Below are 13,281 nucleotides of genomic sequence, written 5' to 3'. Positions count from 1 at the left end.
TTCCTTTGCAAAGTTAGTCACTTCAGGCATTTCATTACAGTTACAAAAAAGCTGACTAGTGTGACATATCTTTGGGAGGCCATACTAAGTACAAAAATATTGTGATGTTGACAATGATTAATCAATGGATGTATTTATAGATAGCCTTGATGTACAATGGAGTTATAGCCTAATAAACCCATTGTAAGTTAAAAATATTATAATACAAAATGCATTTAACATACCTAGCCTACTGAGTATCATAGCTTAGCAACACAGGACACTTCAGAGTCAGTTGTTTAGCCTCACAATTGTGTGACTGAGAGAGCAGCGTGCACTGCCCATGCCCAGCATTGCTAGAAGCCATCTTTCTGTATATGACCATGCTGGGAAAAGGTCAAAACTCACAGTATGATTCCTAGTAAAAGTATATTTCTTTTGTAGTATCTTAGGATCTAAAAATTCTAAGTCAAGCCAGGCAGTGTCTTACATAGTATAATCTGCAGCTCTGTTTTCTTTCTTCTTTTCTTAGTGATCAAATCTTGCTGAGGCAAAAGTGGTAGAGACACTGCACTCTGTACATCCTACCGAGGGGATCTGTGTGTGCCCTGAGGTCTAAAGACCAGTCTTAAGGGAGTCAGCAGATTGAGCTCACCTAAAAGAGCAAGCAGCACTTAAGCCCATGAAATACATGTAGCATCTCCCCCTGCAACAAAGAGCAACGCTTAATGAGTGCACTTCGGAGTCACAATATGCTCACCTTGGAATTCTTCAAGGTGGGCAACTTTATTATCAACTTCTAACCCATCCCCACAAGCAAGAAACAGGTTCCATCTTTACTCGTTTGTCTCTCTGCCTTGCTTACACTGACTTGACTTCCCCTTCACAGGATGTGGGGGACACCCCAGCATCTCTCACCTCTCTCCCCAGAATTCTACAGAGAGACGCAGTGTAGAGGGAAGGAGTGAGAGAAGTGCAGGTGCATGAATGGCATCTGTAAGGGCCTGGGTTTCATCCCCCACACTCAGGCAATGGGGGGTAAGCTGAAGCCCCAGGTGGCTGTGGATATCAAATCTCTCCCACGGCCATGGACACAGCCATGGTGATTCTCAGCCATGCCATTTCACCTTAGAGTTTGGTGGGTTTTTTTAAGCTTTATTTATTTTTATTAGACAGGCAGATCCGCAGAGAAGAGGAAAGACAGATCTTCCATCCACTGGTTCACTCCACAAAAGGCTACAATAACTGGAGTGATCCAATGTGATCCAAAGCCAGGAGCCAGGAGCTTCTTCTGGGGCACCCACAGGGATACAACACCTTGGAATTCTTAAACACTCTGTATTGTGGGTCAAGGAAGCTATATGCTTTGAATAAGGTTGAAAAGAGTTTCAGTAAGTGTAGCTCAGTTATACAATCCAATCAGATCCACCTGAAGAAACAAAAGTGTGACAGCTTTCCTGTCCGTTGTAAGGGTTCTATCTGACACTGCTATCACAAGACAGATTAACAACAGAAAGGCAGAACAGATTCATTTAATTAGAATTTTATAGGCCCTAGTACACTTCAAAATTAAGACACTAAAATTTAGTCTATTTCAGGTTTAGACATGATGAAGGACAGTCATGTAGAAATGCAGTTGGCAAAAGGGTATGGCCCAGCGCTAACAGACTGAGCAACAAACCCAGACAGTCCAGTCCAGGTCTCTGGATCTCTCTGTGCAGTGCTCTCTCCCCCTGGGTAAGGGGGCGTAATTTCTCTGAAATGAGGATCTTCAAGGGAGAGGGAAAGAGAGTGACCGTTTAGGTGTTATAGCTTGTTTAGCAGGGAGAGGGATTCTAATCTCCACAATTTACCTGTTTTCCCCACATTGCTGAGGAGGAAGAAAGGGAAGAGAGAGACAGAAGGATAGGAGCGAGCCAAGAAGACATTGCTCTGAGATCTTGCTGTCCCTCTGAGTCCAGAATACTCAATATGTCAAAAACCAAACTTTGAAACATGATTTTCTGAGTCCAGATGTACCCGTTGGGCCTTCGAAGTTGGGAGGCCTGAAGTCTCTGTAAATTTTACCTTTCCCACCAAGACGGTGATAAGGAGATAGCTCCTGTAAGGAAAATAAAGAAAAAGTATTAAGCATTAAATTTTTCAGTTTTATTTTATTTGAAAGGAAGAGACTAGGCTCCCATCTGTTGGGTTGCTTTCCAAATGCCTGCAGATGCTCAGACTGGGCCAGACTGGAGCTGGAAGCGGGGAGCTCAATCACGCCTCCCAAGTGGGAGCCAGGGGCCCAGGTCCTTACCTTAGCCCTGCTGCTCCCCAGTAGCTGCAATAGTGAGAAACTGGAGTCCGGAGCTAGAGCCAAGAATGGAAGCCAGGCGGCCCAGTATGTGATGCCAACATCTTAGCTGCTAGGCCAAATGCCCAACCTGAGGATATTTAACTAAAGGCAATGCTTTTAGCAGCTGAAAATTATACTGCTTTTCAAAGACAATTGCTGCCTTATTGCTGGATACAAGTAGAAAGATTCTCTAGAGATTTCTGGACTGTTTACGCATTGGAACTCATTGTCTCATAAATAGCCTAACAGTCTGTGATTATTAATGGCGAAAAAAATCTGAAAAACAATGAGCCATCTATGTGTACTGATGGTACAAAAAACATCCCCGACCCCGACCCTCGCTTTCAGCTTCCCAAAAACTGAGGCATCCTTCAAAAACTTAACCTTTGAATCAAAATTAACAGCCTGAGGCACAGACAGAGCAGCAGTTAAACAGGGACTGGGCCTCAGCGGCCAGACACGACCTTCCACCTTTTGTCACAGATATCCTGTCTACGGAAGGGACAAAGCCAGTCCACACAATGAGAGAGCTCTGTGCCACCAGCAATTAACATAACTGTAAATTAGAAGCAAGAGGAAATGACAAGTTGTCCTGATTCCAGAAATCAAAATATCCAAAGTGATGATATATTATGTGTATTTAGTTTATTATGACCAAGAGGTCTGGACATCCCTTTTTATGGCAACAGTTAGGACAAGTGGCCATTATTTTATTTCACATTTAAATGGGTTGATTAAGGCACTACCCAAAAGATATATGCAGGTTCTCATCCATGTCCGTGAGCATGACTTTTCCTGAAAAAAAAAAAAAGGAGGGGGGGAGGTCTTGCAGATGCAATTAACGTTCTTGAGATGACATTATCCTAAATTTAGGCTGGGCCCTAAATCCAATAGCTCATGCCTTTATAAGAAGAAAAGAAGACACAGAGGCACGAAAAGGAAGCCGAAGTAAAAACAGAGACAGAGATTGGAAGAAAGCCACAAGCTGGGAGAAAGAGGCATGGCACGCATTCCCCCGCAGGGCCTTCCAAAGACAGGCGGCTCTGCCAACTCTGTTATTGGTACCTGTGCCCTCCAACACTGTAAGGGAATATATTTCTGTTGCTTTAAGCCTCTAAACTTGTGGTAATGTATTCAGCCAATGCCCAGAGCAGCTCAAAATTCTTAATTGTGACTCATTTCTATTTAAAGACCTTAAAGCTCCAGATGTTCTCCACAGTCGTCTTTTTGGTGTTCAGCCACGAGCCAGGGAGAGCTGCAGTCACCAGCCACACTGGACTAGTCCAGATGCTTCTGCAAGGGCAACGCCTGAGCAGGTGAGTCAGAGAGTTTCCAAAGGTCACCCGGTGCTTCATTTTAATACTGAGATCTCTGCCCCAGGAGGAGCTTACATCTTCTTACCATTGTTTGCAGCCTATGGTGGAGCATGTTTCTGAATTCTGCCTGCAAACACATCTACCCACCTCCCCACATAATGTCGAGACCTTGCCCTTTCATCTTTTTATTTCTCTATAAAAAAAGAAAAGGGGACCTGCTGTGGGTTGAGTAGGATTTGTCTCCCTTAACCTCAAAGGACTGTCTAAACTCTGATATCTTGTCAGTAATAGTTGATGGATTAAGAATTACCAATTGATCTATCAATGGCATCTGAGAGTTGGGGTTGATGGGATGTCTTTGGATTAATGGGGGCATACCTGTAGAGGGTGATTCTCAGGAGAGGTTTGCCTATTGGGATTCAAGTTCAACCTAGAGTCTCTCTGCCTTCCTGGCTCATTATACAAACATGACTCCAGACAGAAAGCTAATATCAAATATTTCAATTACGGTAATAAATGCTACACCAATTTTCCCTGTTCATGAAGTTGTGACTTTGTAAATTATTTCTTGTGGTCTCTTTATTTTCTATAAATAAATTAATTTGTGTGACAACCCCTTCTGGCGATTCTTTAGAAATGTGTTAACAGCAGACTGAGGAAACTAATATGTGTATGAACACCTAGGGCAAGGTTTAGGAGCAGAAAGGCCATTTAACAAGTAAATAAAGTCAGTTTGGTGGATAGCTTGTCCAGCACACGTTGAGTGCCTCATCACACTGTGCATGAAGATAACCTTGAGGTTGGCAGGTGCCCAGAGTTTCAGAGGTTATTAATTCCTGTTGTAGCCAATGATCAGGAATTAGGAGCTGGGCTCCTCCCCCCAAAAAATGGCCTCTCAAAAGTCAAAAAGTCTGCAAGCTGTTCCTGATAGTCTCTGCTGTAATCCCTCCTGTAATGTAAGGAATTCAACAGGCTCTGGTCTCAGGAAGGCCTACTCTTAAGTGGAGTTTACATTCTTAAACCACTGAGAAGCTGCTGGCAAAAGCCCTGTAGGCCTCATCCTTGAGCTAATATGGAATTCTCAGCTAAACCCTCAATGCAGGGATATATTTTGTCACCCACATGATAAAGAACAGAATAGATCTTTGGAGAATGATATGGCCTGCCTCTCCTAAGCAGCCCTCTCTTTGGCTTGGGAGATAGAATGTGGGATAGGAAAACGGGCTCAACCAAGGTGTCAAGGGCAGCAATTCCAGGTGAGTGGTGACTTCAGGAAAACATCCACAGCTGTGGGACTGCACTAGCCTTCATCTTGGCACAAGTGTCACCCTGCGGATCTGGGACAAGGCTCAAGAAGGTCAAGTCAAGCATGGCTTATATACCTATGAAATAATTTGACTTCGAAGATTTAGCACTACATTAGTTGGATGGTGCTTGCTTATGAAATTTTGCTGGAAAAACTAGCTGTCATTTGTTCAGTATTCAAAGAAGAGATAAGTTACTGATTAGTGCAACTGAGAAAGCTAGAGAAGTGAGCCTGAACAGAAAGCAGCACTAGCCCTCCCACTCCACGCTGCTTAGGACTTGATGTTACACAGAACAAATTGCCTCATTGAATGTTTCCTTTTCTATTTTTTTGCTTGTTGGACTTTAGAAGCAGAATAGAGTGCAACTGAGAGCCAAGCCCGATGAGCTAGAGCCCATTCACTAACTCGCCCGCAGAGAGGCAAGTGAGAGCTTTGAAAGGTGTAAAAATATCTTAATTGGTCTCCAAGCTTCCCACGAAATCCAAAGGTGAGAATGGTCTCTGCAGCTTGGAGAATGGTTCCTGAGACTGGTACCCCAGCTTTGTGGCATCCATCACATCCGGCTATATGATGTTCTCGCAGTCATCCACTGAGTCCCCTGAAGAAGTACAAAGTTGATCTAGCACCTGTTCTTTAACTTGTCCTTTTGTAGAAGCTATAATTTAATTAAGACGTCTTGCTATGGTGAAGTTGGATGAGAAATATCACTTGACATAGGTTGGACACAGGTTGTAAGGTACCCTTGCTTGTCACCAAGCTGCATCCAGGCCATATCATGAATGGGCTACAGTGCAGTGACAAGACACTTCCACCCCCACAGAGTGCAGAGGGCTGACTCAGAGCCTGGTTTAGGGGGAAAAAACCCAAAGCAGGAAAGCTGGTCTGGGAGGTCTTGCCCACAGCAAAGTAGAGTTAGTCAGAGCTGATCCTCCTGGGAAGCTATTACAGGAAGGCAAAACGTTGTGTGGTGGACTGGAGCCATTCTATTGGTGTGACCTAAAGATGGATGAAAGAAAAAAAAAAGGAGGCGGGAGGAAGGGATAAATTTATTCATAGATGCTTCCACACTGTAAAAATTTTTGCAAGTCATTGAGAAGACTGTAGAGTTACATAGCTCCACCTAGAATGGAAAAATTCAGAGAGACAAAAAAATGTAATGTCCACTTTGTGCTGTACTTAAGAAGGTTGCATTGTTGAAATGTGACTCACGCAAGAAAAAATTAAATCTGTTCTTAGAACTTATTTTAGGATTTGAAGTATCTGTAGGAAACCAGATTACAGTGCCCCATGGTGAAACCCAAAGGATCTAACAAGAAGAGAAGGATCATTTAGGATCCAGAAAAAAAACAGGACGGGATCTCTGTCTAAGACCCCTGGGGAAACCTGCAAGCCTCATTAGGTCATGTGACTGTGCGACTGCTGCCTAGTGCCATCATCACGGTGTGAGGAATAAATAACTTTCTACGGTTCATTTATTTGTTTTGAAAGGCAGAGTTACAAAGAGAGGGAGAAACCGTGAGAGAGACAGACAGAGGTCTTCCATCCAGTGGTTCATTGCCCAGATGGCTGCAACAGCCAAAAGCCAGGAACTTCTTCCTGGTCTCCCACGTGGTGGCAGGGACTTAAACATGTGGCCATCTGCTACTTTCCTCAGACTATCAGTAGGGAATTGGATTGGAAGCACAGTAACCAGGAGTCGAACCAGCACCTCTATGGGATGTCGGTGTTGCAAGCAACACTGACCCCAAAGATGAAAACTTCTTAATTCAGCACTGTCCATCCATGTATGTAATTTTTAAGTTTCTACTAATTGCATTTCTAAAAAACAAGAAACAATTAAAATTATTAGAGCAATGTCTTGTTTGATTCATTATATTTGATAGATTACCATATGAACTTATAATCATACAGAAAAGTATATTAACTAGATACTTTGCATTTTTTAAGTGGCTCAGTTTAAGTGTATTTTACAGTTACAGAAAGTATCATTTCAGATATTGCTTTTTCATTGGACATAATTGGTCTATATTTAGATTTCAATAATGTGTAATTTAAAGAGTGCAATCACACACCCAAGTTGTTCCAAATTTATTTAAAAGTTTTCAGTAGCTGAACCAAGGTTTTCTTTTTAATTATACTTAAACAGATTAAAATTAAATATAATAGAAAGAGCAATGAAATTTCACAGTCGATCTCTGCAGGGGTGTGAGCCTAAGGTTCCTTTATCTGATCGATGTTTTTGCTTTTCTGACAAATTTGGCTAAAAGCTGGCTTGTGAGGGAGGGGTGCTGTGCCTCTGCAGCCTAGTCTGCAATCTGCAGTGCCTACATCCCATATGTACACCTGCTGCTCGCTTCCCATCCAGATGCCTGCTAGTGTACCTGGGAAAGCAGTAAAGGATGACCCAAGACCTTGGGCTCCTGCACTCATGTGGGAGATTCAGAGGAGCAGCCTGGCTCCTGGCTTCCACCTGATTCAATTCCGGCTCTGCCATTTGGGAGAACGAATCAACAAATGGAAGATCTCTCTGTCTCTCTGTCTCTCTGTCTCTCTCTCTTTCTCTCTTTGCACACACACGCGTGCGCATGTGTGTGTATAAATCTGCATTTCAAATACAAATAAACTGTTTTAAAAAACAGATTTTAAAAGACTGACTCATGCATAGATAAAGTGACAGAATGAGGAAGTCCTGTACCATAAGAGAAGTCAAAATTGGAAGTGTTTGTTTAAAGGGATGTACAGTAACTGTGAAATGGAGACTATCATATCCAGATGTGAGGATACAATGCAGTACCCATCTGTACTGCCAGACCAAGGATAGAGTCCCAATGAAACTATTAAATATATCTTGGGGCCCGGTGCAGTGGCTCAGTGGTTAAGGTCCTCGCCTTGCACGCCCAGGATCCCATATGGGCACCGGTTCTATCCCAGCAGCCCCGCTTCCCTTCCAGCTCCCTGCCTGTGGCCCGGGAAAGCAGTCGAGGAAGGCCCAAAGCTTTGGGACCATGCACCTGCGTGGGAGACCCGGAAGAGGCTCCTGGCTTCGGATCGGCATAGCATCGGCCATTGCGCTCACTTAGGGAGTGAGTCATCGGACGGAAGATCTTCCTCTCTGTCTCTCCTCTCTGTATATCTGCCTTTCCAATAAAAAAATAATAGAAATAAATCTTTAAAAATATATATATCTTGACAAAAGGATGCTGGACGCTCTGCCATTGTCCATGCCCGCAATGATGGACATGTGACTGTGTATGAAGAACTACACTATAGTAATGATACAGAGGCACTCCATGAGGGAGAAGGAAATTGAGGAGGGAATATGAGAAATCCCAGGGCCTATGGAACTGTATCATAAAATGATAATAATTACGAAAAGAAGAAAAAAACTGGAAGTGGTACCTCAAGGCTCTCAATTCCTTTAGGAAAGAGACAGTGTCCATCCAGCCAGCAAGCGTTCCTGAAGCAGGGGAGGACACAGCCCCTCCCTCACTGGTTAGCCAAGCAAATCACACAGGGCCTTCTGGGCCTCCTAGGTACTGAAGCCATCCTTTGATACGCACAGTTGATCTTCATTATTTTCAGAGTCATTATGTGCAAATCCATCTACTAAGTTATTTGTCACTCCCAGTGCATACACAAAGTGGCCCATGTTCCCAGCTGAGGATCAACAAGGCGTTGCTCTCTGCCTTCTTGCTTCAGCTCCTAGCCATAAACAAGTGTCTTGTTCATGGTCTGTCTAGGGTCCCGTTTTGCACATCTTTCACTGGTGTCAGTGACTCCCCCCACCAACACAGTGCTGATGTGTGGTCGAGGGGCCTTAAACACAGGACTGTGTTGAGGAAACGCTTAACTAGGTAGCTTCTTTTAGGTATGGGTTAGATTACTGTCAGCCATGAGCTCAATGTTAAATAATCAGCACATGTTAGATAAGATTTTTTTAATTGGATAGTCAGATCTACAGAGAGGAGGAGAGACACAGAGGAAGACCTTCTGTCTGATGATTCACTCCCCAAGTGAGCGCAATGGCTGGTGCTGTGCCGATCTGAAGCCAGGAGCCTGGAGCTTCCTCTGGGTCTCCCTCATGGGTGGAGTTTCCCAAGGCTTTGGGCCGTCCTTGACTGCTTTCCCAGGCCACAAGCAGGGAGTTGGATGGCAAAGTGGGGCCATCAGGACTAGAACCAGCACACATATGTGATCCCAGTGTGTTTAAGGCAAGGACTTTAACAGTTAGGCTATCACACAGGACCCTAAATAAGATTTTTAAAGCAGAAATACACACAAAAAAAAATATAGGCATTGATTGGTTGAAGAAAATATGAGAAGACACTTGCAGGAACCTTAGCCTATATTTCTCCTGAGGGTAATGACTTCCTGTTCACTAAATCAGAATTTGAAACAGCTTTATATGACAAAATTCAGCAAGTAATGAAAATCGAACATATTTTAAGTCTCAATGCAAATCCCAGTTCATTCCACTGAAAAGGTAGGTATTAGTCAAGTCCTTCTTTGTCCCTCAGAAATCTCAGTTTGGACCCTACTGATACCACAGTCTGTGAAAATGCAAGTTCTCTCCAAATATTTTCTAATCTATTCCCACAGTTCATTTAAAATTTTTTTATTGTCTTCCACTTTCTCCCACCGAAGCCCTGACAGGCAAGTATCCTGACGACTTCAAACAGAACCGGTTTTTGCTAGGCACAGTTTTAAGGCTTTTGTGTGTAATAATTCAATCAATCCGCGCAGTGACCTTCGGAGGTACAGCGAGGTAGTCATACCCACTTCACAGTGAGGAGTCCAGGAAATGAAAGCTAAAGCACTTGCCGAAATCAGACTGCTGATAAATAACAGAGCCAAGAGCCAAACCCCGGCCTGCGCTTCTTAGACAAATAAACAGTGCTACCAAAAATATCACAGCGGCCAGAAAAACCATTTGAATCCAGGGAAATTAGATTTGTTGGAAAAGAAGCACCCCCACATCACTCTTGGCATATAGCTTCTTTGTTTTTTGAGCTTCTACTGATTTGCCACACAAGAAAGGAATCATGAGGATTAGATAGGGAGAGGGGCGTGCCCAGGGGCCACTGCTGTCAGTGGCAGAGGCAGCGATGAAAGCCTGTCCAAAATAAAGTTCCCTCCATTTCAGCCATGAAGAAACTGAAGCCAGAAGCGGCTAAACCGGTCCCAACCGCGCACCCCTGTGGCCCTTTGCAAGGTGTTGCTGCGAAGCAGGCGCTAAGCCGCTCTGACGTGAGTGACTAGATGCTATTTGATTTCTCAGACTACTTGAGGGAGTCTGGGACCTGGACTGCACTAATGTAGACAGCAAGAGAATTTGCAGGCAGCAAATGAAAGTACAGAACATTCGTTAAATTTGAGTTTCAGATAAACAACAAACATTTTTTATTAAATACATCCCATACAACACACAAAAAAAGTTATCGACTGAATGCAATTAAATTTAAACTAGGCATCCTGTGTTTTGTCTGTCAACCCAATCCATGATCTAGGCAGACATATTAGGAAAACAAAAAGAGAAATGGAGAAATGATGGAATACAGTGAGGGAGAGGCACTCTGAATGCGAGAACCCATTTAGGGGTGACTTGGCAGGGTCTGGCTTGTCCTTCTTCACAACAACCTTGGGTCGGGGACAGGATAGCACCCACCTAGTTATACAGGACATCGGCGTGTCCATCAGCACACCTGGGTCCTAGTCCTAGCCGTGTCACTCCCTGCTTGTGTTAACCTACATGTGCTAAGTTTATAAAATGTTTGTGTTACTCAAACATCTTCTACTTACTTTTCTTGATGATACTGATCATATTGACCTCACGCAACAAATTAGCAATACACTGATGTTTCCCATTCATAACTTTTCTTTTGGCTGAAGTTTGTTCTTACTGGTACTGATCAAGAAGGAATATCACGCCTTGGTAAAAGTGAAATGATGTTTTAAAACTAACTTTTTAGGGATGAATGTTTGGCCTGGCAGTTAAGATACCAGTATCCCACACTGGAATGCATGGGTTTGAGTTAGTTCAAGTGCCCCTTTCCAGTCCCAACTTCCTGCCATAGGAGGCAGCAGGTGTTGAAGATTCAAGCAGTTGAGCACCTGCCACTCACACAGCAGACCCAGACTGAATTCCCAACTCTTGGCTTTGGTTCCTGGCTTCAATTCTGGTCCAGCTCCTGCTATTGTTGGCATTTGAGAATGGGGAATCTCTCTCTGTCCCTATCTCTATGCCTCTTAAATAATTCTCTTTTGATTTAGATGCTTTCTGAATACTGGGTGTCTTCCTTGTTTGTGCCTGACTGGTAGGTAGCAGGAAGGCGCTGGGATGACTTTACCAAAGAGGAGCATGGAGAACTGGCTGTGGATTCTGTCTCTGCCACTCACCACCTGCTCACTGAGTGCCCCTAATCAGCCACCCCAGAGAGGGCATGAGAGAGAAGAAAATTCATAGAAAGCTGACAAAGGATGAAAAGCGTGGAGAAATATGACCTCGGAGAAGAGAGAGCCCCAAGAGGAGAGAAATGCTGTCTGGCAATCTTTGAATAGCAGTTAAAAATAGTTCCAGGCCCCTGCACGATTGCCTAGTGGCTAAATACTCGCCTTGCAACTGCTGGGATCCCATATGTGCTCTAGTTCATGTCCCAGCTGCTCCACTTTCCTTCCAGATCCCTGTTTGTGGCCTTGGAAAGTAGCAGAGGATGACCCATGGGACTCTGCACCCACATGGGAGTTCTGGAAGAAGCTCCTGGCTCCTGGCTTTGGATCAGCTCAGCCTCAGCCATGTGGCCATCTGGGGAGTAAGCCAGTGGACAGAAGATCTTTCTTTCTGTCTCTGCTCCTCTCTGTAAATCTGCCATTCCAATAAAAATAAATAAATCTTTTTAAAAATTTGTTCTCAAAGTTGATCAGGGTGCCTTATAGCCTCAGCTACATGCTGGTACCTTTCTGGAACTCTCATCATGAAGTTTATGCTGAGCATCTCGCCTGAGTCCTCTGCAACAAGCACCCAGATGCCATTCCACTGAGAAGCACAATCCAGCCACCAGGCGAAAACACCGTGACCTCAACCCTATTTTCCTAAATTCATCCAATGGCTTTGTTTTTAAGCCCTGTTCTAATTTTAACTTTTAATTAATGAAGTGACATAAAATGTAAAGCACGACCTTCAATCATGCTAACATTTCAAGTACTTAGCAGTCCATGTGCCAAGTGGCTTTCATACAGAACTGCAAGCCTCTTGCTAACACACACCCACGAGCGAGTGTGCCGCCCAACCCTCCTAGTTACCAATGACAACATCACAGGCTGCTCTGAGAAATAAGACAAAGAAAGCTTCTGTTCAGGCTGAAAACTGCGTCTTGAGCAGAAATCATCCATATGAATGAAATTACAGAGCAGTTAATGGAGAAGTGATTTCTCCTAACAGTGTTGGGAGCAATTGAAGTTAGTAGAAACGAATACAGTAGAGATTCTGAAAAGGTCCCATGCTTTACAACAGGCCTGGCACTCACAAAAGTATGCAGCTTCCCACGCAGATCTCCGTCACTACGGGAATGCTATTGTTATCAATTGTATCCTTCAAGGCAAGTATTATAGAAATGTCTGCTAAAGAGCCTGCACGGTGGCCTAGTGGCTAAAAGTCCTCTCCTTAAACACGCCTGGATCTCATGCAGGTGCCAGTTTGTGTCCCTGCGGCCCCACTTCCCATCAAGTGGCCTGGGAAAGCAGTCGAGGACGGCCCAAAGCCTTGGGAAACTGTACCCACATGGGAGACCCAGCAGAGGCTCCTGGCTTCTGGCTTTGAATCAGCTCAGTTCCAGTCGTTGCAGTCACTTGGGGAGTGAATCATCAGGCAGAAGATCTTCCCCTCTGTCTTTCCTCTTCTCTGTAGATCTGACTTTGCAATAAAAAAAATGTCTGCTAAAGTAGATTCCTTTGTCTGTATGGTGAAAATGTTTAAGATGTTCCCTAGCAGCCCATCCCAACCTAGAAAAGGGATCTGAAGGAACTGAGACAGATGTAGGTGTTGAGTTTGGAATATGTGATTTATCTGAAGCTGTTTGACACATCAATTTTAGTTTTTAGTAAATAACAGTGGCCTGCAGAAAAAAGTCTTGAACATGAAAGAGCCCAATGCAGATTTATTGATGCAGAAGAATAAAGTGTTTTGCTAGGTAAGATAAAACACCAATATGAAATGAATGTTTGGACCAATCATAAGAATTAAACATTTTAATAAGACTTGAGTCTTGGGATGCAGTGGGTTAAGTTGCCGACTTATTCCATATGGATGCTGGTTCGAGTCCCGGTTGCTCCATTTTTTTTTCAATGG

At 43.7% G+C, this 13,281-nt stretch overlaps 1 non-coding gene across 1 annotated transcript; it reads right to left on the bottom strand.

The window, feature by feature from the left end:
* Positions 1 to 971: 971 nt before the first annotated feature.
* Positions 972 to 1,097, bottom strand: LOC121145544. Its single transcript, XR_005882036.1, has one exon. It is a non-coding gene; the product is annotated as a small nucleolar RNA ACA64 (small nucleolar RNA).
* Between the last annotated feature and the right edge of the window lie 12,184 nt (positions 1,098 to 13,281).

Source organism: Ochotona curzoniae, unplaced genomic scaffold (genome assembly GCF_017591425.1).
Source record: "Ochotona curzoniae isolate NIBS_2020 unplaced genomic scaffold, NIBS_Ocur_1.0 scaffold_3223, whole genome shotgun sequence".
Lineage (NCBI taxonomy): Eukaryota > Metazoa > Chordata > Mammalia > Lagomorpha > Ochotonidae > Ochotona > Ochotona curzoniae.
Note: the sequence above shows the minus strand (reverse complement) of the source record. Positions and strands in the feature narration are given on the sequence as shown.